The following is a 23,543-nucleotide window of genomic DNA, read 5'->3' as shown; positions in this document are numbered from 1 at the left end:
AAGGTCACACAGTAAGTACTGGGATTGAAACACAGACAATCATCCAACAGAGGCCATTCTCCCGAGGACCAGGACATATCCACCCCCTCCACGGAAGCTGGTGAGGCTCAGGGTTTCCATTTGAGGATCTATCATTCCATGGCTCCCTGTTGTTGCTTTTCACCAGGGAAGTCAGAGTAGAAGAAAAGTTGACAAATGTTTATGAATGCTGGGAAAAATTAAAAAGTGCCAGAGCAAAAGCAGAGTGGAGAATTGTCTGCAGAATGAGAAAACCCAGGTGGCTGCAGCTACCTGCAGACTTGACTTAGCCCAGATTCCCCACCAAGCAGAAACTGAGGCTGACTTAGATGCTAACGTTTTATTGAAAGATCCAATCCCTGGGCAGAAACAATGAGAGGAAAGGGAAGGATTGAAAGCAAGCACAAGGTGGGTGTGTAAACACGTGGTCGTTGCTTCCCAAGCCACCAAGAGATTTAAGGGTCCCTGGGCCACGTGGGGCCCCTGGAAACAGGCTGCACAGAGACCTGCCCTAGAGCCTGCCCAGGAGGCCAAGGGAGGAAGTGGTCTGCCAGCTCCCTCATCTCCCACCTCCTGTTAGTCACACTCACCCCACAGGCAGTGACACCCATACTTCCCAGGGGGTCATCTAGCTTCTCCAGGTAGCTACAGGGGACACAGATCCCCCTCTGAGGCATTTCACCCTGGCCTTGGAGGGGCAGGGGTCAGGGGCCCCCCAAGTCTAGTGCAGCCTCAGCCACCAGAGTATGAGAGTGGCCATGTGGAGTCTGTCGTCACCTCCAGGGGATCGCGGATGCAGGAGGGTAGCAGCTACCTGGGTGCTTCACAAGTAAGAACCCAAGGCTCCTGGAGACAAGTGAGGCCCAGAGAACTCGAGGACCCAAGAGGGGCCTTAAAATTGTGCCTAAACAGGACCTGGAGTCCCTCTGAGAAGTCATGGGCCAGGCACAGGAGGCCTTGCCAAGCTGCAGTCCTGGGCTAACTCACAAGTCTAGGGGCTTGGAGGGGCTCCATCCAAGAATACCAGAGCTTCCTGGGCACCCAAAGCCGTAGAGTCAGGCCAGCTAGGGCAGCACACATGGCTGTCCCCACTCTTAAGACTGATAGACCAGAGCCCAGGCCGCCCCCAGAGCCAGGCAGGAACCATTCTGACCACTGGCCTGGGGAAGGCCACTCTTCCCAAGGGCTGGTGTCAGGAAGAGGCTCCTGGACTCGGAATGAGAAGTTGCCAATTCATGACCCGCCCGGCCTCCTACGAGCTGCACACCTTTGGATGAGGCCTCGAACCTCTTCTCTGCAAGAGCAATCCTAGCCAAGCCCTGCCAGCCTCTGGAACCTCTGTCTCCTCACCTGTAAAATGGGGTAAGGGTCCAGGCTGGTCCAACTCCTGGGGCTACTGTGAGGATCACAGGGCTTTGCCGATGAAAACCCTACTGCCCTGCCCTGCCCTGCCCTGCCCTGCAGGCCTGTCCTGCATGCCCCTGCTCATCCACGGGGCCCATGGGCCTGAGGTCAGGGCGAGGCGTGGCCACCCTAGCTCAGTGTCAGCCCAACCCTTCCTATCAGAGGGAAGCAGAAATTGCCCTGTGCAGCCTGCTTCCTGCCCCATGACGAGGGGCTTCCCCTTAAGATGATTTTGTTTGTCACAGCCCATAAGGGGAAGGGTATTCCCTGAACCAGCACGGCCCTTTGATGGGACCAGGGGGCCCCTGTCCTGGGTCCAGCACTCCTATCATGAAGAGAGGGACAGGAGAGTCGATGGGGGAGGGCACGAGCCTTCCCAGGGAGACCTGATCCCATCCACGCCTTGTACCCAAGCCCCCAGAATTCCTAGCCTAAATGTCTCCAAACCTACTTCCAGGGCCCAAGTCTGATCCCCTGGACATCCCAGAGCCTGGGGAGGCCCAAGGCCCACCCCTGTGGGTGGAGCACCCTGGCAGGGAAGAGTGAAGTCCAGGGAGGGAGGAGAGGAGATGTGAGAGGGGGAAGGGAGGCCGAGGGCAGCAGAGGCTGGAAGCAGCTTCCTCCAAGGCCTTCTGCTGGCCTGAAGTCTCAAGGAGTCTGAATTCCAAATTCGAACCTAGCCATCAAGGTCAAGGTAGTAGGAGAGAAACCATTTTACTCAACAATGTATAAGCAAAATGTGTCATTTTTTAAATATGAAGATCTTTACCATGTGGGCCCCATTCGAACTCTTGCTCTGGGGACCTGCCCATGTTCAGGAGCTATGTCATTTTACTCAGCCTCCTTCCAGCACCTTCCACCCTCTGCTGCCCCAAATCTCAAAGCCTCAGGTGCAGTATTCTTCTAAAACCTGGATACTCCCTTCTGGTCCACAGGGCATCTGTTCTAAGGCATCCCCCTTGCCTTGATCATGAAGGGAACGTCCTTTGAAAAGGCTGCCGTCCAAAATATTCCCTGCTGTCCATTCATTCACTCATTCATTCCTTTATTCAACAAATGCTTGAGTATCTCCTTCTGTGCCAGGCCACACTCTGGAGATAGTGCAATGAACAACACTGGCAGAAGCCCCTGCCCTCATGAGCTTCTATCCTGGTGGACAAAGACACACAGCAAGCCGGTGAGCACGTGAGATGAACAGAGTATCAGGAAGGGCCACCAGCACCCCGTGCCTGCACACCCACTGTGACTGCCCATGGCTGGGGGCCTGGCCCACTGTACTTCACATGGTGGACAATGAGGCCCTGTGAGGCTCCTTGTGGCCCCTAACTCCTAAGTGACCGGGCTGGGATTCCCACTCAGATGGTGCTGAGGTCAAAGATCTCAAAGGCTTTCCACCGCCAGGTCCCTCCTGAGTCAGGACTAGCATTAATTATAATAACAGTATCAATTAGCTCCTCTTGGCTCCAAAATATAATGGCTGCTTCCTCTGGTACAATATTAGGAGCAGACACCAGATGAAAAAGCAAACGGATCGAACACCACCCACAGAGATAAACTGGCCTCGTGATCAACGATGGTGGATTTTTTTTTCAACACAGATAAACAGGAAAGGAGTTTTGGTTTTGAAAATCAACCAATTTCCTTGCTGTAGCCGTATCTAGGTTGGGTATCGAAGAAAACAAAAATAATTCTGGGCACAGAAGGAAGATGGAATATTTCTGCACTCAACACTGGGCCAGTTTGGCTCATTCCCAGACATAAAGAATTCTGGTGTCCCTTTTTAAATAAAAATAAATAAAGCAGTTCAACCCAGATGGGGGTGCCAGCAGATGTGACAGAACCATGGAGAGTGGGTGGGTGGTGTGCAGCACTTGGCCATTGCTGACAGCAGCCCTGTTGTGAAGTACACAGCTGGGAGGACGGCACAGGTGCGCTCACATGGCCGGCATTCCCACAGGCCCGCCCACTGCCTTGATTGCGGGCCACGGCTGATGGCTGACCGCAGAAGCCTCCCAAAAGAGGAGGCAGGTGTGGGAGGGCGGCTGCTGCCAGGCCAACTCCCCTGCAAGGGTCAGTCCCTGCTCTCTCTGCAAGGTCCCCTGCCCCCAGCAGCCCTGGCTCCCCTTCAATCCAAGGCTCAGCTCCTGGACCTGAGGCCACAGGCTCTGCTTCCTGGCTGCCTCCTGCTGCCTGAAAGCCTCACAAGCAACTTAATTAGATTAAAAAATACCAAAGGCTACTTAACAATAACTGAGCGTGTATTTTCAAACAGCTAGAAGAGAGGATTTTGAATGTCCCCAACACACGGAAATGACAGATGTTTGAGGTGATGGATATGTTAATGACGCTGAATTGATCATTACCCCTTGGATCCATGTATCAAAATATCACTGTGTACCCCATAAATAGGTACAATTATTACATGTCGATTAAAAAAAAATACCAACGGCAGGACTAGGATAGGACAGGCTTCATGGGGGATTTCAGGAAGTTCCATGTTCAAATTTTGGCTTGGGTGAGTCAACCCCTGAGCATCAAGTTACTTATGGGAGCTGAGAAGAATCTCAATCGTGCATGTAAATATCTCGGCATAGCAGTAAGTAGTAGTAGTTCTTTATGATAATTTTAGCAGCGATACTGGGGAGGTTTCTGGAACAAGTTAAAGAAATTTAATAAAGGTGAAAACCTCTTTCACAATGTTAAAAGAAGTTTGTCTCGCTCCGCAGTAATCCCACCTACACACAAAAGAGACCTTTTCCTGGTTTTTCATGTTCTTTATGTTTGAGGGGTATAGAATTATTTTTCCAAGCACCTTTTGTTCTGTCAAACGGATAAAGAATTGATAGATACATAGAAAGTATTGGCATTCTTGGGGTTATTTCTAATGGTAAATGTCATAATTTCATTAAATGAGACAAATATTTAAAAGACAACAAGTCGACAGCGTTGGATGCCTTTGGTGTGGTTCATTTTGCGTGACAGGTGACAACCCCTTTTCTTCTTTCAAATGCAATGTTTCTAAAGCCAGATAGAGCCGGGGGCCTTTAGTGCTCCTGAAATGTGTATGTGTACTCCTTTTTCTACAAGAGTGTCCATAGCTCTTACTGGCATCTCAAAAAGCCTCCAAGCTACCTATAGGGATCACCCTCTCTGGCACCAAACGGGAATTAAACACCTATTTGCTGAAGACCAACTAGACATCATCAGTTTTCCCCTTTCAGGACCCACCAGTGAGCACCAGGCATCTTCCTGTTCCCTGTTTCCAATTCTCCCTTTTGGGACCCACCAGTGAGTACCAGGTATGTTCCTGTACCCCCGTTTTCAGTTCTCCCTTCGCTTTCTCTGTCTGCTTACTTCACATACTCAGGTGCATCTTACAGGGATCCTTTTTCTGAAAATAAACACTTGGACATAGCATAGTGCAAGGAGGCAGGGGAGTGTGGTGCCAGGAAAATGGAAGCAGCATAGTGAGCCTGCAGGTCATGGGGCAGTGGGGACAGTGGGGCAGCATCCTCCCCACTGCCCCCACCTCCAAGCCCTGCTCGCTAAGGGGCCCACCCCCAGCCACCTCGGTGCTGTAAGAGCACTTCCACTGGGGCCAGAAGAGAGGCCAGTTGTGCTTTTTATGAACTTGATCATTGAGTTATCCTGGTCATCTACTGCAGGCTGTGGGGGCCGGACATGGGAGATTCAACAACGGGGAAGCTCTGCAGCCTCCGCTCCACCGAGCAAGGCCAGGCCCAGGATCCTTCTAGTTCTCCCAGGAGACCTTTGAGCACCTGGTTCCCAGTGGCTTGACTCAAACAAGGTGATACTTACACGGCTGAGAAAAAAAAGAGCTGCTAGTTGGGTAACTGAACTTATGCACATGCTAGAGTTTGACTTCAGTTCTGTAATGCACCTTGCTTTCTCCCCAACCAGGGGGTGGCCTTGGGAGTACCCACCAAAGGACCCAGGCAGGGACCATCTCCAGGCAGTGACCAGTGCCACCACCAGCAGCCATGAGACTGTGAACATGTTTATTTGTTCATTTGTTTATCTGATTCCTTTAGAGCCAGCTACTCTGGGTTTCTGAGAAGCCTCACTCTGCCGCTGTACTACCAGCTGTGTAGCCAGACCTAAATTACAGCCTCTGCTGACCTTGATTTCCTCATCTATAAAAGTGAGGAGAGTTCTGCATTCCTCAGAGGTTTGTTGTGAGGATGGAATGAAATAATTAAGTAAAGCACATAACACCACACCTGGCAGGTAACAGGTATTCAATAAATACTATGAGTTGGATGGCATGCTGGCCCCAGCATTGGGGTAGAGAACGTTCAGACATTGTTAGCTGCCACTTGACCAAGGTTCACAGATTCAGAATAAGTGAGTGAGTGCTGAAATAAACAAAAGGAGTGGGGTGGGTGCTAGAGGAGCCGTCACAAGCACTGTAAGCGACAGTGCAAAGCTGGCTTGCTTATGGCAATACAGTTGTCATAAATGCCCCAGACAGCTGGGGCTCTGGCTGGGAGACAGGCGGGCCGCTATGTGGCCCTGGAATCCGGGTAGCCCATAAATGATGCATCAAGAGCAGAGCTGGCCACAAACCATGGCGATGCAGGCCACGGGAACATCTGTGCAAACAGAGAGGCCTCTGAGCAAAGGCAGCCCCAGCTGTGCAGGCCTGCCTCTGCAACCCCACACTCCCCGCCCCTGCACACCCTCGCCCCCACACCCCCACACACCCCACCCCACCCCTGCAGGTGACCACTCACCCTAACTGTCCAATGGTGCAACCTCGAGCAAGTCCACCCCCTGGTCCCCAGCTTTGGTTTACACAGCAAATGACATTTATTGCAACCTTTAGATATATCAAATGTTTTAAAGAAAATAGGCACAAGGGTTCCCCATGGCAGTACATGCTCTTTTCTCTACTATTAGGTGGGAGGATGGAAAGGAAAATCTTACCTCTGACTCCGAACACGGAGCCCTGTAGGAACGGCCCCCATTTAGTGACCCTAGCAAGTCCCCGGTACCCAACTCAGGCCTGGCACACAGGGCCCCAGGCGAGGCTCTGGAGCAAGTGTTCTCACAGAGCCAGTGACCGTGGAGCCTGTGACCGTGCAGAGGGAGACAAACACTGGTGGGAGAAGTTGGGAATCGCCCTGTCCCACATTCTCGTTCCCTGGGAACCTTCCATCTTCTTGTCTCCACCCAATCTGTCTGGATGGAACTCTAATTTTTTCAGCAATTTTCGTCTCAGAAGTGAGCAGGGAAGGACTCCAGTATATGTGAGAGAGAAGGATCCTGAAAACAAGTCAATATCCTGGCCATGGACACCCAGTGAATGTTTAACCCTGCAGGACAGGTGCACTGGTACTTGGTGACCCAGCAGGCGATCGGGATCTGCTGGTGATCTTGGTCCTCTGGGTGATCCGTGGTCCTCTGGGTGCTCTGATCTGCCAGGGGATCCTCCAGGGCACTTTAGGGCTATAATCATGAGCTTCAGAGGGACACAGTAGAATGGAATCTTGCTCCACCACTGCAACAGCCGCCCGACCCTACCCAAGCCCTTTCACCCCTGGAGCCTGGGTGTTCTCATTTGTAAAATGGGGGAGACTGATCTCTATCTCACAGGGTTGCAACGAGCATTAAATGAATTATTGTTAGTGAAGTGCTCATCGACGATAGACTGGATAAACAAAATGTGGTACATCTATACCATGGAATACTATGCAGCCATAAAAAGGAATGAGAAAGAAAAGGGACATGGATGGAGCTGGAAGCCATTATCCTCAGCAAACTAACACAGGAACAGAAAACCAAACACCGCATGTTCTCACTTATAAGTGGACATTGAACAATGAGATCACATGGACACAGGGAGGGGAACAACACACGCTGGGGCCTGTCGGCGGGTTGGGTGGGGGGAGGGAGAGCATTAGGAAAAATAGCTAAGGCATGCTGAGCTTAATACCTAGGTGATGGGTTGACAGGTGCAGCAAACCACCATGGCACACATTTTCCTATGTAAACCTGCACATCCTGCACATGTATCCCAGAACTTAAAATTAAAATTTAAATGTATTTTTTTTAAAGTATCTTAGCAGGACTGCCACAGCAGAGGGCTCTGTGGTTTGCTATCTTTTCAATACTAGTTTTAAATTAAAATAAAATTAAATGTTTCTAAGACCATAAGTGCAAACTGCAGAGACCCTTATTGCAACTATTAGTACTATTATTATTATTTTCATGGGGAAAGGAGAGGGAGGGGTAAATTATAATAATATAAATGATATGTTTATCAGACAAGACTCCTACCTGAGAAAGGATATTAAGAAAAGTAAAAACTAGCCCAAAGAACATATCTGTCTCTGCGCTCATTTCTTTTACACAACGACTTCAGAGAAAATGTTTTCATTCATCAAATGGTCAAACAAATGTTAAAGCCCTGAAAATTATTTGGAAAATCCAGTGTAAATTAACACAAGATGAGATTTCCCATGGGTTAATCCAATGGGAAGTTTCACTTGGTCCTGAATTTCCTCACAAAATTATTTAAAATGCTCTTTTGTTCCTATTCTCCTTCGCTACCAATTTAAAGGAAAGAAAAGTGGGTCATGCATTCAACAGAGGAATGAACCAGGCCGCAAAACAAGCCGAGGGTGAAAAGGGAAGTTTTCTGACAGCATATGTGGCCTCCAACACTCAGTGGTGAGAAGTGCAGAAAACTCAGTCTAAGGGGCAATTATATTTTAGAGTCAAGAATGGGAACACTGTTTCAAAGAGGAACAGAATTTAGAAAAGCAGTTAACTGTCTAAGACTGCCGAACCCAAACTCTGTCCAGAGCCCTGGCCACAAGCAGAGCTGCCGGCAGCCGGGCTTGAGGCAGTTATCTGCCGGGAGTGTGGTCAGCGGTCAGAGTCCAGGGCTGCAGGCTCACGGCTCTGCACACGGGGATGCTAACCCTAAGGCCACGGCCAGGAAGGAACCCCAGGGACACTTGACCTGCCCACGATGAGAAAAGCAGAAACAGCAGCTGCTGTCCTGCATGTCACCAGCATCACCACTTCAACTGCTGTGCAGAAACACCTGCCCAGAAACACCAAGAGCTTGTCCACCAGCGCTGTGCATAGCAAGCTGTCCTGTAGAGTGGGCCAGCAACCATTCTCCTAACACACAGAGCGCAACGTACACATCCAGCCATCCAGATCAACTCGTAGTCAGTTTCTCAAAGGCAGGAACAATGGGTTATCCCTTGCTCTATGTTATCCCTCCCAAAACATAGTCAAATAATTTGCATAAAGTAGACGCTCAGTTGGAGTTGATGAAATAACTTAATAAATGATGAGAGGAAAGAATCCTCATTCCACAGATCCAGTTCAGCTTAAACCTGATCCAATAGATGAGCAGTTCTCAAACTTTTTGGTCTCAGGATTCCTTTCACTCCTAACAATTGAGAATTCCAAAGAGTTTTCGTTTATGAGGGTTATCAATATTTATTGCATAAATAATTAAAACAGCCCACACATCAAGTCACTAGGAATTGAGAGCAAAATGTTCAATGTTCAACCAAGCTTCCCGTAGGTAAAATATGTGCAGAATGAAGCTGTATGGCAGTCACCAGGAGGTGCAGAGGAAACCTGGAATGAGCCGTGGAGTACAGACCAGCCACAGGCGCCAGGTGAAGGGTCTAGACGCATGCCTGCAAACAAATCAGTACCCTGTCAAAACTAATTGTGATCACTTTTGAGAGCTGAGCAGTTCCAGCATAGGGAGTGGCACTGTGCTCGGCATTTTTACATACGTCACCTTGAATGATTCTCCTAACACTGCAAGGATCCATACTACCTCCGTTTATCAGAAGCTGTAAAGAAGAGTCGATGAGATTCACTTAGCTAACATCAAACAGCTCCTAGAGGCTGGAGAGGGATTCCAGTGGGGTCATTCATATTTCCAAAATCCTTGCTGTCTCCACGGATCAAGCTGTTTTCCTAAAATCGATCATTTCTTTATTTCGGGTCCCCAGATCCCTGCCACCGTTGTTCAGAAATGAACAATATGAGCATGTTCACAGCAGGCTACTCTTATAAATTCTTTGTCTTCTTGAAAAAAAAATTGATTAAGGGCGAACAGAGAGCGGTCGCTCAATGTTTTGAATCAGAAATTACATTTTTAAGATTTCAGAAGTGGTAGAGCTAATTCCTATTCATGTATATTCTTGGACAGGGCTGACCTTCCCAGGGGCTGGAATTGTTACTCATTCACGTGTCCCCAGGGTCTGGTATGGTCCTGGCTCACAGAGATGTTCAATATACATTTGTTGAATTGCTTATTAAGTATATGTATTATATGTAGAATATATACATATATAGATAAATAGATTCTCTTTGATTAAAATTTATTTTTTCAAATTATGTTAGAATAACACTAAAGGAAAACTATAGTAATTGCTGTTAATCTGGTAAGGCCAATGGAAAAATTATAGAGCCATAATGAAATTTTCTTTCTCCTTTAGACATTTTATTTGCATTTATTACTATTAACAGGTACCATATATTGAGCCCTTTTTTAACATGTCAGTCCCATTTTAACTTATTTATGATGACATGTACTACTTGCTTACTGGTTTAGACCTTTCTTATAAACTAGTAAAAAAGCATAATTTAAGGATATATGTGGATGAGTAATTTAGACAGAGGATGAAAAAGGGCAATCATTATCCTAGAATATAGAAAATTAAAATTTCACCAAAATTGCTAAGACACGTTTTTCTGTAGAATGTTCCTCCAGAACTCCAGCAAGCTTCCACAGAAGCATGAGGTTCATCAACACATTGGGTACCAGATGCTGCCGATCAGAAAGCTGGATTGAGTAGAGGTGATGGGGTGAGGCTAGAGTGACTCTTTCATAAAAGAGAGGGGGACAGGGCAAAATAGAGCAATCTTGTCAACTTATAAATAAGTCCTTTATTCACAACCATGAGCTAATGTGAACCAACATTAACCATGAGCAATTTAAAAAAAAAAACAAAACAGAAAATTAGGACTCCCAAATAACCATTTAACAAGCATTTTTTGAGCACTTTCAAACCTAGAAATAAAATAAATTGGGCCTTTAGAAAAAGAAGGAGCAGAAAGAGACAAGTCAACCAAGCAGTTCCTATCGCCACTCAAGCCTGGCGTTGCTCTGAGCTGTGCATTTCAATGTCATCCTTTTTGCTTGTTCTTTCTCTGATTCAGAGATTAGCCCAGCATATTATATGTATGTTTCCCACTTCCTGACCACACACTTTTATCTAAATTTCTTCAAGGTCTCACAATGAGACACCAGCAGCTTCTTTAAGAACTGATGTCTTTTTCTTAGCCAGCTCTTGTGTAATCATTTCTTGTACAATTTCGAGATGGCATAAGTGCCTTTGTTCATTCAACAAATGTTTATCGAGCCTTTTTGTAGGTACCTAGGACCCAGATTTGAGCAGGTGGAAAAGGGCCTTGCCTGCATGGGACTTGCATTCTAGTTTTAAGGGGCAGAAAATAACAGAGGTAATGAGTTAGACTGGAATTATACTACATAGCACAGCCTAGAACCAGAATGGGGAGAAGGTAACAGGCTGTGTGACAAGTTTTGGAAGAATATTCCAGGAGGAATTGAAAATACAAGAATGCTTTGGGACAGGAATAAGCTAGGCACGTGGAAAAACAAAACAAAACTATAAGTCTAAAATGTCTGAAATACTGTAACAAAAACATCCAAAATGAGATGAAGGAGAAAAAACAGGTAGAGGCCAGATCCTATAGAGATTTCTAGGTCATAGTGAGGATATTGAAATTGACACTAAGGGCAATGGAAGTTCATGGAAATATTTCCAGCAAAGTAGTCAGAAAGTGTGATTTATCTTTCAGAAAGTTTTGACTAATACTTTTAAATACACCACTCCAAATTCTAGCCCCAAGTTCTTCTTTAATGGCATGAATGCCACACAGATTACATGGAGATAGAGCAGAGGCTATTAGGACATCTATTAGAAATTCCATTTTTAATAGATTTCTGATTCTAGCAAAAAAAAATAGCTCTAGGCTAATACTCGGCTTGGCATATATTAAAAATCTGTTTGGAAGCAAACTGTTTTTAAAGTACCTTGGTTTTAATTAGTTTAGCATTTTAATTCTAAGAAAGGATGAGAAACCTTAATAATAAGCATTTTCCATTTGGGTGTTTAAATCTGCACCATAATGTTACATTAAAATCGTTTCTGGTATGTTAATTAATAATTATCTCAGGAATATTGCAAATGTGAAAGGCCACTGTGACTCACCGAGCTTCATCCGAGCTCATTCCATTTTAAAATTCTATTAATCGTTGTTACAAATGACAGGATCATTTAATTTCTTAAATGAGACATTTTTATTACACATCGGGCCTTTCATCCAAGTGAATTTTATTGGCTGTGACAGGTCCTGAAACTCATTTTTATTTTTCAAAATGCATTTTGTCAAATATTTTGCCTCTAATGAATGAATGTTTAGACTCCAAATAAATCCGGCTATGCTTCCCCAGTTCTCCTCCCAAGGATCTGAAGAGCACTCACTATATACAGAGCTCAACGGGGTAAGAACAGAACAGGCAGGTGTCAGTCAAGTCCAGGGTACATCCATGAGCTTTGCAATCACAACCAAAGCAACCACATGGAAATGCACTTTTGTGCACATAAATGGCCTTTTACCATTTTTAATCTGCAGCCTATAAACAGCAGTATGATGGACAAGATAAAATCATTCAAAATGTTAAAAGATAAATAATTTAATATTTATAGCAAGTTAGGATACATTGAAAGGCTTGGGTTGGGGTTACAGAAAATCGATGTCCTCTAAGAGGTGACTGCCCCATCTAATCCTTCCTTTCCACAGTCATCGACATTGGTTTAAAAATATTAAAACATTTAAAATATTGTTCCTGAAGAGACTCCTTGGTCAAAGGCTGGAAAAGTTGCATTCACTTTTATGCTAAACCCACTCAATAATTTGGCATTTTCAACATTGCAAGGGAGCCAGAAGTCTGTGGGGTTCAAGTAGTTTGCTCAACTCCTAAATTTTATTATCATTAGTATTCTAATGATACTATCTATTAGTATCCACCTCTTCCAATTTCATATCTCTTCTACTAGCTAAAAAGTAATAGGAATAGGAGCCCCTTTGATGGAAAAAAAATGTTTTGTTATTGGGTGCTTTGTTTTTTATTCCTTTTTTTACCTCTTTTTAAAAGTAAAGATCCTTTTTAAAGGTACAGATCCTTGCTGTGACCTGTGTGGTCATTTTGATAACCATGAAACAAGTGGGGAAAACTGAGGCTCCAAGAGATGAAGGTACTCACCTCAGGCAATGCAGGATTCACATGCAGATCTATCTGGAACTTTCCATGGGTGCCATGCTGCCTGCTGAGTTAAGGTTATTGTGACTTGAGGCAAATGGTGGCCTGGAGTCACTAAGCACTCAAGACCACATATGAAGGCACAGAAAGCAACAGCACTTACTTTCTAGGTCCCAAACAGTGAGTAAATCTCAGGAGAACTTCAGTGGGGGTGGCAAATTAAAGAAAGCCACACATTCTTTGACACTTGTCTCACGGAGAGATGAGTTCTATTTTCCCTCCCCTTGGATCTGGACTGACGAAGGGCTGCTTTGACAAATAGAGGATAGTGAAAGTGACTCGAGGCTATGGCTGTCAGAGAAAATACAGAACACCCAGCCCCATTTGAATTTCAGATAAATTACAATTTCTGCATGAGTATGTTCCATGTAATATTTGAGACACTCTTATACTAATAATTAGTGTTATTCATCTGGAATTCAAACTGAACTGGGCATTCTCTCATATTTGCTAAAGCTGGCAACCCTACTCTAGGCCAGTTCCAAGACTTGCCTTTATGAGAACTGGAAGCTTTCACCTTGGCCCCTTGGAGTCCTCAGCTCTCATGTAAGGAGTCTCTATTGCCCTGATGGAGAGACTGTGTGAAGAAGACTTGAGGGGACAGGGAGGTAGGGAGGGTCCCATTGAGCCCAACCCTGCAGCCCACCCTGCCAAGGCTTTAAGTATGGGAATGAAGCTGTCTGGGATGGTCAGACCAGCCCCCAGTGAACTCCACTGTGCAGTCCTGGTCCACACCAAGTGAAACAGAAGGCTCATCAGGCCCTTCCTGAAACCCTTATCCACAACATCATAAAGCATGATAAAATGGTTATTGGTCAGGCGCAGTGGCTCAGGCCTAATTCCAGCTCTTTGGGAGGCCGAAACAGTGGATCATGAGGTCAAGAAATCGAAACCATCCTAGCAAACATAGTGAAACCCTGTCTCTACTAAAAATACAAAATGTAGCCAGGCGTGGTGGGGTGCACCTGTAGTCCCAGCTACTTGGGAGGCTGAGGCAGGAGAATGGTTTGAACCCAGGAGGGGGAGGTTTGTTGAGCTGAGATCACGCTACTGCACTCCAGCCTGGCAACAGAGCAAGACTCCATCTCAAAAAATTAAAGAATGGTTATTGTATTTAGTCACTACATTGTGGTGATACGGTTTGGGTGTGTCCCCACCCAGATGTCATCTTGAATTGCAGTTCCCATAATCCCTATGTGTCGTGGGAAGAACCCATGGGAGTTAATTGAATCATGGGGGCAGGATTTTCCCGTGCTATTCTTGTGATAGTGAATAAGTCTCTGAGATCTGATGGTTTTATAAAGGGCAGTTCCCTGCACATGCTCTCTCTTGCCTGCTGCCATGTAAGATCTGCCTTTGCTCCTTCACCTTCTGCCACGATTATGAGGCCTCCCCAGCCATGTGGAACTATGAGCCCATTAAACCTCTTTCCGTTACAAATTACCCAGTCTAGAGTATGTCTTCATAGCAGAATGAGAACAGACTAATACATGCGGGGTAGTTTACTATGCAGCAATAGATCACTGGAACAGAACTGAAAAAAGAAGAGGAGGAAAAGTGAAATCAAAGCTAAGGCCCACAACCATTGGAGGGTAACAAAAATCACAAAATGGCCTTGAGACATTGGAAAACAGACAACTGTTTATTCCACATCAATTTTTAAATTAAAGTGTTGAATTTATTATAACCTTTACTTTGGCTTTTTGAGTGCAAGTTGATAATTCACAAATACAGTTTTAAAAATATGCCCTGAAACTTAAGAATAATTCTAAGGAATATTTCTCAATCTTCACCTCGATAGGTCTTTCCTTTTACTGCATGGTACTTTTTAAAGAATAATTTAGAATAGCTTGTTTATGAGATATCAGCAGCTGTTGATTCATTTGCTAATTAATGATTCAGGCAAAATCAGTGTATAATATCCAGTGATAACCAGTTTATAATTATGAGTTCCTTCCTTGTCATAAACCTTATAAATTACAGACAATTTCAGAATTTTTACTCATCATTAGCTGCCGAATAGACTCTTTGAACGATTCCATTCATTATCTCATGAATTACATGCAAGCAAGAGGCCCAAGCTTTTTCTTTGTCTTTCCTTCTTTATTATCTCCCAGGACCAGTCAAGGACCAATACCTGTGGATCCTGCCTCCTAAATTGCTTTCAAGGCCATGCCCTTCTCTTTACCCCCTCATGGTTTAGGACAGTGATGACGATATTTTAACCAGTCATCTTGCCACCATCATTGTCCCTGGGCCAGCTGAATGGTATCACCTTCAGATCCCGGGAACCTCTTTGAATTTGTTAGCTTACCTGGCAAAAGGGACTTCACAGCTGTGATTAAATAAAGGCTGCTGAGGTAGGGGGATTTTTCTGAATAATCTGGGTGTGCCTCATGTAATCACAGATTCATATAAGAGGGAGGCAGTCGGTTACAGTCAGAGGGAGTGAGGATGATGGGACAACAGAACGAGAGGCTGGAGTGCTGTGCTCTGAAGACCGAGGAAGGGACCATGAGCCAAGGAACACAGGAGGCCTCGAGGAAACAGAAAAATCGAGGAGACAGACTCTCTCCTGAAGCCTCTAGGAGAAACACAGCTCTGCCAACACTTCGATTTCTACTTCTGACCTCCAGACAGTCACAGAAGAAATACGTGCTGTTTTAAGCCACCAAACTGGTGGTAATTTATTACAGCAGCAATGGGAAACTAATCCACTCCCTGATTAGTTCTTCACACCAGCAGGTCTCTTTAAGACATACATATGTTCATATCATCCCCGGCATAAAACTTTTTATAAAGACTTCCAATTTATATTGGAATAAAGTCAAAATTCCTTAACGTGGCCTGCAGGAGCTGTTCCAGCCTAACCTTTGTCCTCATTTGTTTTCATTCACCCCCTTGCTTGCTAAACTCTAAGCAAAGTGGCCTTCCTTTTGTTCATCAAACAGTCCAAGTTCTTCCTGCCTCAAGACCTGGGACGGAGATCAGAACCTGTCACAAACCTCATCTGTTTTCTTCCTAGTGCCATAGAGAGGTTACACTTCGAGTCTCCCTTGAAGTTAACTAGGACCATGTGACTCTTTGGTCCATAGACCAAATAGAAGACTGATCTCTACCCCTGCTGACCCAGGCCCCTGCAATTCGCCCTGCCGCCCTCTGCTTCCCTCTGACAGCTGAATGCACAGGACATGGGGTTTGGAGGTTGGTAGAGTCCAATTACCATGTGGCTGAACGAATTTCACTTTGGCAGTGATGTGAACAGTGGTGGATTGGGATAGAAAGACTGGAGGTAGAGGGACCAGTTAGGAAACCACTGGTAAAAAGAATAACAAAAATAAATGTATATTGTTATATTGTTAACATTTATTATATCATAAGTATAATATATACCAAGCACTGCACTAAGAACAGAATTCCATTAAAACTCATTTACTCTTCATAACAACCATAGGGGCAAGACGATATAATTATGCCTGTTTAGCAGATATGAAAACTGAAACAGAGAAGTTAAGTAACTTCCCAAGATCATATAGCCAGTGAGCAATGGAATGACAATTTGAACCAGGCAGTCTGATGCCAAGTCCAATGCTTTTAACTACTACTTTATACTGGGGTTGCCGTTACTTTCAAGGACAGTGGCAGCAGAGAAAGAGAAATCCCAATGTAAGGAAAAAGTTGTCAGACATGACACAAAGTGTTTAACCACAGTGAAAACAGAGGAGCTGTGTTATTCTGGCTCTTTCCAGTGTTTAATTTAGCCTCATACAAAATCCCCTGGATACTAGATTCCCTTTTTTAATAGAAACCAAGCCTTGGAATCAAGTAACATTCCCACCACTAAGGTGTCCTCAAACCTGTGCCTGGTTACTTCTGCCCTTTCACTCCACATCTCTCACAACCTCTAGACAAGGAGAGGCCAAGAGAACATTGCAGGAAACTAAACAGATATCACAACCAAGGGTAAAAATGAGGACGGTTCTTCTTGGGAAGTTGGAGTGAGTACTTGGGATTACTACAAACAATTGTAATTCTCCTGGGTGCTTGTCATCTTTGCCTTTCCAGTCCCAATCTCGGTAGTAGGTATTTATAAACAGTACCTGTATTAGTTCATTTTCATACTGCTATAAAGAACTGCCTGAGACTGGGTAATTTATAAAGGAAACAGGTTTAATTGACTCAATGTTCTGCATGGCTGGGGAGGCCTCAGGAAAATTACAGTCACGGCGGAAAGGAAAGCAAGGCACCTTCACAAGGCAGCAGGAAGGAGAAGTGCCTGATGAAGCAGGGAACAGCCCCTCATAAAACCATCAGATCTCGTGAGAACTCACTCACTATCACGAGAACAGCATTGGAGAAATTGCACCCCCATGATTCAATTACCTCCACCTGGTCTCTCCCTTGACACTTGGGGATTATGGGAATTAAAATTCAGGATGAGATCTGGGTGGGGACACAAAGCCTAACCATATCAGTGCCCAATCGAGCTGCTCCTGATTAGGGAGTGACATTAATAGAACGCCCCTCCATAGTCCTGGATTCATAAAGAGTTCTCTGCAGTTAGGTCCCCTATTGATTTGATCACATGACTTTTTTTTTTTTTATTTCTTCAAATAACAAGTCTAGTCCTGCATGCAGGCCTGCTTCAATTAGACGCCAGCACTACGATAATTGTAATTTTTTCCTTTGGTATGCGTGAGTGTTCCTGTGGGAACATAATTTAGCTGGACATATTAAATCATGTCATCGGCAGTCACAAGCCAAATGAATTATTGATCAATGGCTGTGAAATCAAAGTGCATCTGCAGAATTACATTTGGAAGCAGGGATTCATTTACAGTAAACTTGACTCTGGAAGTACTCCATCTGACTGAGTGCAGGGTGGAGTGATCTCTCCATGGCTTTACTTCTTATCCTCTAAGTATCTGTATTGTGTCTTTGAAAGGGCCTTGCTGAATCTAAAGTAAATACAAATGCTGCCGTGATTATCATTTGAGGTGATTGTCTTCTATTTATGAGTAGAAATAGAAAATTGGAGTTTCCAGCCTGTATGTTACCTCCTACCCAAAATGACACCACTGCTACCAATATTCCTCAGCAGCCATTGAGTGACACTGTGGCAGGCACTGCCCTCCACTCATGGGGCTCCTTCACTGGACTTCCTTGCTGGGATTGTTCTTCCCTCACACAGCAACATGGCTAGTTCCCTTGCCCCTTACGTGTCATGCTGTTTAATCGTCTCCACCCTGTTAGGCCAGCACAATTATTATCCCCACTGGACAAACAAGGAAACAGGCAGGGTTAAAGAACTCTCCCAGAACTGCACAGCTAGCAAGCAAGACAGGTAATATTCAAACCCAGGCAGCGTAAGTCCAGATCAGATGTGCAGCACCTCTGCCCATGGGAGACAGGAAAGAAGAACGTGGGTAGCAGGTGTCTGGGGAGCCTGCCTGGCTAGTATCTGAACAGGCCATGGAATGTAGGGTGGGGGGTGATTTCATCTTCATACCCCTCCTCCCCATTTCCCACAGGCACCTTTCAAATTTGCACACAGGTCACAGGGGTCTCCTGAAAACACAGATTCTGACTCCCTCGGAGCAGGGTAGGCCAGAGGCTTTGCATTGCCAACAAACTCAGGTAGTGCTGATGCCGCTGGCCCGTGGCCAGGTCTGGAAGGCTGGGTCAGGGGGAGGAAGGCTGAGTGAGGAGGCTGGTACATCTGTCAGGGTCCTGGCAGACCAAGATGGCACATCCAAGGGCTATGGAAGAGCTTATTGAAGAGACTGTTTCCAGAGGGGCGAACAGGTTAAGGGAACCAACAGGGTGACTTAAAGACCCAGAAACTAGCAGCAGGAAGCTGCTACCTGGGTCTGAAGGGTGATGAGGAGAGGGGTCTGGCCCTGGGAGAGGGGCCATCAGGGGAATCATCTCCAAGGGAATCATCTGGTGCCTGCGCCTCGGCTAAAGAGGTGTCCTCCCAGTGGCTGGTTTGTGTGGTCTCCTGCATATGGTGTTCAGCTACACCTTGGCCTCCTAAGCAAGGAAAGCCATGCCTCCTCTGGGCACCCTGTAACCACAGTCTCAAGGATCCCATGCCTCCAGTAACCTCCATCCTCTCCCACATGGAGCCACAAGAACCTGAGACCTCTTCTACACCTTCTAATGGACTCAGAAACCTGGAATGGGGTGAGGGTGACCTGCATCTTTCTCCCAGGCATATAATACTGTGGTCTCAGCTTGCCTCCTGCCTTCAGAAATCTCTGGACCCAAAATAGACAACAGCCTCTATGGCCGAGCACATCCTCCAACTGCAGGGAACCTGTGTGAAGCTCTCCTAAAGACTCCCCCGGATTCCACTTTGACAGCAGCACCAAGACAGGCCCCGGGACTTCTGGAGCTCAGCAAGTGTCCAGAGGGAGAAATCTGCCAGGCTCCTCATGCTGCAGACACTTCCATGGGCCCTAATAATTCCCCTGGAGACCTGCCCTTGACTTCAAGGAAAGACACCACTCTCTACTGTGGGACTCCCCCACCGCCACAGACTCCACGCACCCAAGAACGCCAGCCCCCCGACTTCCTGGGGATGGCAGTGGCAGGATGGTGGCTGCTGTTTATAGGGCCTATGGAAGGTGTCCAATATTAATTTCTAACACTCTCTTTAGAATATGAGAACACTTAACACATTTTGTTTTCAACTATGGGTCTTAGTTGCACAAGAAAAGCTTCATGCATCATCTTACTACAAATGAAACCAGAACATACCCGTAGATGGACTTGTTAACAATGCTGGTAAAAGTGTGGTTAGGAGAGGTTGCTGCACCTTCTCAGAGAAATGAGCTTTGGCTTTGGGTTTTATTGCAACTCTCACCTTTACTGCAACTGTAACTGAGTCTCGTTACAAATCCTGCACATTTACTCTTCCCAAGGGCCTTGTGTGTGACGGATACTCAAATATTTTTTGATGTTTGTAAAGCAACCCCATGTTCTTTGACAGATGGATTTTAAGCATGTGATTAGAGGTCATAGCTGCAAAACCAGCTGGAGCCAGAGGTCCTTCCTCCTCCATCTGAAGCAGCAATTCCTCAGAGAGTCCATGGAGTTTGGGAGAAATGGACAAGAAAGAGTTGAAGGAAAGGGGATCCCCACAATGTCAGCTACACCAGCCAAATAAACAGAGGCCATGGGAGGGGTGACAGATGTTGCTGTCAAAACACATCATCATGAGCATTGTGACACTAAGCTGACAGTGTGTCTAGTAATAAGATTGACATATGAGGTTCAAGTCATACAATCTGGGAGGTTTAGTTGTAAAATGATCAAAATACATGCAATTTCTGCCAGGACCTCATCTCTCCATATATTGTTGGAAGGCATCTGATTCCAACTATCCTGGCCACTCCTAATGGGTTTTTCTTCAAGCAAATTTTATGGGCTTCAGGCTCCAAGAAGCATGATATCCACTTTGTAAGTCCTTCCTAATTGGCTATCCACATTCCTACACACTGCACCCTATCTCCCAGGGGCATGTGGTGGCTGTGGAAGGCCTGCTTTTTCATGATATCTGTTCAGCTGAGCATTCTCTTTGAGGACTAGGATCCAATTTCAGTCTGGACTGTTCATGGCATTATAACAACCATAATACCTAACAATCATGATGTGCTTACTGCATGCCACGCTCTGTTTTAAGAACATTACATGTGTTACTTCACTTAACCCTCCAACAATCATATGACACGTGCAGATTAGGAAACTGAGGCACAAAGCTGGATAGACTACAGTGACCAGTGACAGGGTGAATCATTGAGACAGTGAAAAAAACAGAGATGAGGACTCGACGCACCTGCTTTCTACTCCAAATTTCTATGGGTGATCTTTTATGTTTTCCCTCTCTGCTGACTAGTAGATGATAAATAACTCTGTATTTGCAAGAAGAATCTCTCAGGTGTCCATGCACAGTTCACTTTCACTCTGTGAGTCTAACTGCAAGACTTCTTTAGGGAACATCACCCAACAGCATAGACCTCATAGTGATGCAAAACAAATAAGTCACATTTGTGATAACCAAAAATTGCTTTGTGTAGTAAAGCGTGACTTTAATAAGCTTTAAATGGCACAATTGCATAATTTACAATGGATATACTCTAATAGCACCATTTCTATAGCTCACACCCTGGCAAAAATTTTAAAGCCTAATTTCCATTGGAAAAATAATTTTCTCTTTTGCAAGTGGTCTCTAAATGAGAAAAGGCATTTGTATCAATTACTCGACACAGGAGACATAGTGTTAATCTACAAAATGAATTTTAGAAGGGAAAGGGATGGGAAGAGAGAGAGAAAATAATTTTAAGTAAATTGCATGCCGGACCTGCCAAAAGAGTATCTGGGTCCCAGCAAGAAGAGAACCTAGTTACTCCAAGGCATCTCACACCTCATGCTCTCTTTCCACTGCCTCTTGTTCAATTTCACCTAACACCTAGTCCCACTGTACTCATGTACATTATTTACCTATTGAGGCAAAGCCTACAATAGTGGAAATGGACACAGAAGTGTTGCTTAGAAAAAGGAACATCATTTGAACAGCTGAAGACTGCGTGTTATTTATCAGGATATTCAACCAAGCCAAAGGAAAAAGCAGCCACCGTGCACAGGGAGTTACAGCCCTGCTTGGCCCAGCTGTGACACAAATGGAGTGACAAAGTGAGCTGGGAGAAGAGAGCAAAAACATCCTCCCAGGTTCTCCTGGACAGAAAGCGGGACCTCTCCATCCCCTCTACAAGCAGAATTCGTGTGCTTTTCAAGCTCATTTCAAAACAATGGAATCCTTGAAATCAAATCCCAAACAGCCTGGAAAAAGAAGATACTGACAGTTATGAGAACCAGAAATGGTTATTTCTAGGTAGGTTCTGATTTTTTTAGTTACTTGTTTTCATCTGTTCTGCACTATACCATGCATATTACACATCTTACTGGAAAAAAATGCATTGATTCTGAGGCCACACATCAATAAATCAATTTCTGCTAGACAAGACATAGACAAATGAGTGTTGCAGAATGGGAGGAGCAGATACCAAAAAGGGCTCGTGACCTAGCCCCACTCCCTCCTCCACAAATTCTGTTACTTTCACCCTCTCACGAAAGCCCTTTGAGCCTTGTTTTCATATTTCAAAACAGCATTATTATCTGTCTGTGTCAAGCCTGATTTTTCTGCCTGAAATTGTACCAACTGAGTTCATGGTGCAAAAGGATTCTGCATTTTGTAAACCTGTCTTTAAAAGCCTCCCTTGCAGAAAAGGTACCTGTCAGAGCCTCCTGTGGTTAGCTGGGGCCTTTTGACTGTTTGAGCAAATAGAATGGGTAGAAATGGGCCAGGCGCAGTGGCTCACACCTGCAATCCCAGCACTCTGGGAGGTCGAGGCGGGTGGATCACCTGAGGTCAGGCATTTAAGACCAGCCTGACCAACGTGGTGAAACCCTGTCTCTACTAAATATACAAAAATTAGCCAGGTGTGGTGGCACATGCTTGTAATCCCAGTTACTTAGGAGGCTGAAGAAGGAGAATGAATCCCTTGAACCTGGGAGGCGGAGGTTGCAGTGAGCCAAGATTGTGCCATTGCACTCCAGCCTGGGAGTGAGACTCCATCTCAAAAAAAAAATGGGTAGAAATGCATTCTGCATGTGAGAAAGACATGAATTTTTAGGGGCCAGAGGATGGATTGAATTATGGCCCCACCCCCATAAATCTTTGCCGTTTGTGGAAATGGGGGCTGAAGGACTCTCTTTGTTTGTTTGGGCTGCTGGAACAGAATCCCAGAGACTGAGCAATTAATGAAAAACAGAAATGCATTCCTCACTTCTGGGGCCTGGGAAGTCGAAGATCAAGGTGCCAGCATATGGTAAGGGCCTTCTTCCTGTGTCCTCACATGGCAGAAGGCAGAGGGTGAGAGAAAACAAACTCCCCACATCAAGCCCCCTTGTAAAGGGACCTGATCCCACCATCTACGAGAGAGCAACCTCATGGCCTAGTCACCTCTCAAAGGTCCCACCTCCTAATACCATCACATGAGCAGCACCTGAATTTTGGAGGCGGCACACTCAAACCATAACAAGGATCAACACAGTGAAGGCACCAGAGATGAAGACGGGATAGGGGAGAAAGCACCAAAAGAAAGTGGAGCTCACAGACTGAAGCCAGCACTTAAGAAGTCTGAGTTTTGAGGCAACCCAGGGAAAAGTGGAGTAGATGATTATCCACAGTGGGAATAAGGAAGAGGTGGTGAAAATGGGCACTAGGCTAGAAATGCCTTCCTGCCATCAACAGCCTAAACTGGGGCTGGAACACGACCTCGAAGTCCTGCTGTTCACAGACAAACCCTCCCAGGCAGTAATAGCCCATTGGCAAAGCATCTTCCTTTCCCTATCAGAAAGCAGCCCCCACAGGGAATGGGGATAGGGGAAATGATGGGAGAGCCAGAAGTCTTCATCACATCCTAAAATGCCAGGGCATGAAACCTTTCACCAAATTCTCAAAAAGATCCGTCATTCTATACTACTCAGCCATAATATGGAGCAAAATAATGGCCTTGGCAGCAACTTGGATGGAGCTGGAAGCCATTATTCTAAGTGAAGCAACTCAGGAATGGAAAACCAAATATCGTATGTTCTCATTTATAAGTGGGAGCTAAGCTATGAGGATGCAAAGGCATAAGAATGA

General features: G+C 45.4%; 1 protein-coding gene across 2 annotated transcripts in view; it reads right to left on the bottom strand.

Annotated features, from left to right (window-relative positions):
• Positions 1-23,543, bottom strand: part of LOC100983714 (putative uncharacterized protein encoded by LINC00299) — a 94,524-nt gene that overhangs the window by 32,187 nt on the left and 38,794 nt on the right. The gene's annotated exons all lie outside the window — the stretch shown is intronic.

Source organism: Pan paniscus, chromosome 12 (genome assembly GCF_029289425.2).
Source record: "Pan paniscus chromosome 12, NHGRI_mPanPan1-v2.0_pri, whole genome shotgun sequence".
Taxonomy (NCBI): domain Eukaryota; kingdom Metazoa; phylum Chordata; class Mammalia; order Primates; family Hominidae; genus Pan; species Pan paniscus.
This window is presented reverse-complemented; position numbering and strand designations above follow the sequence as displayed.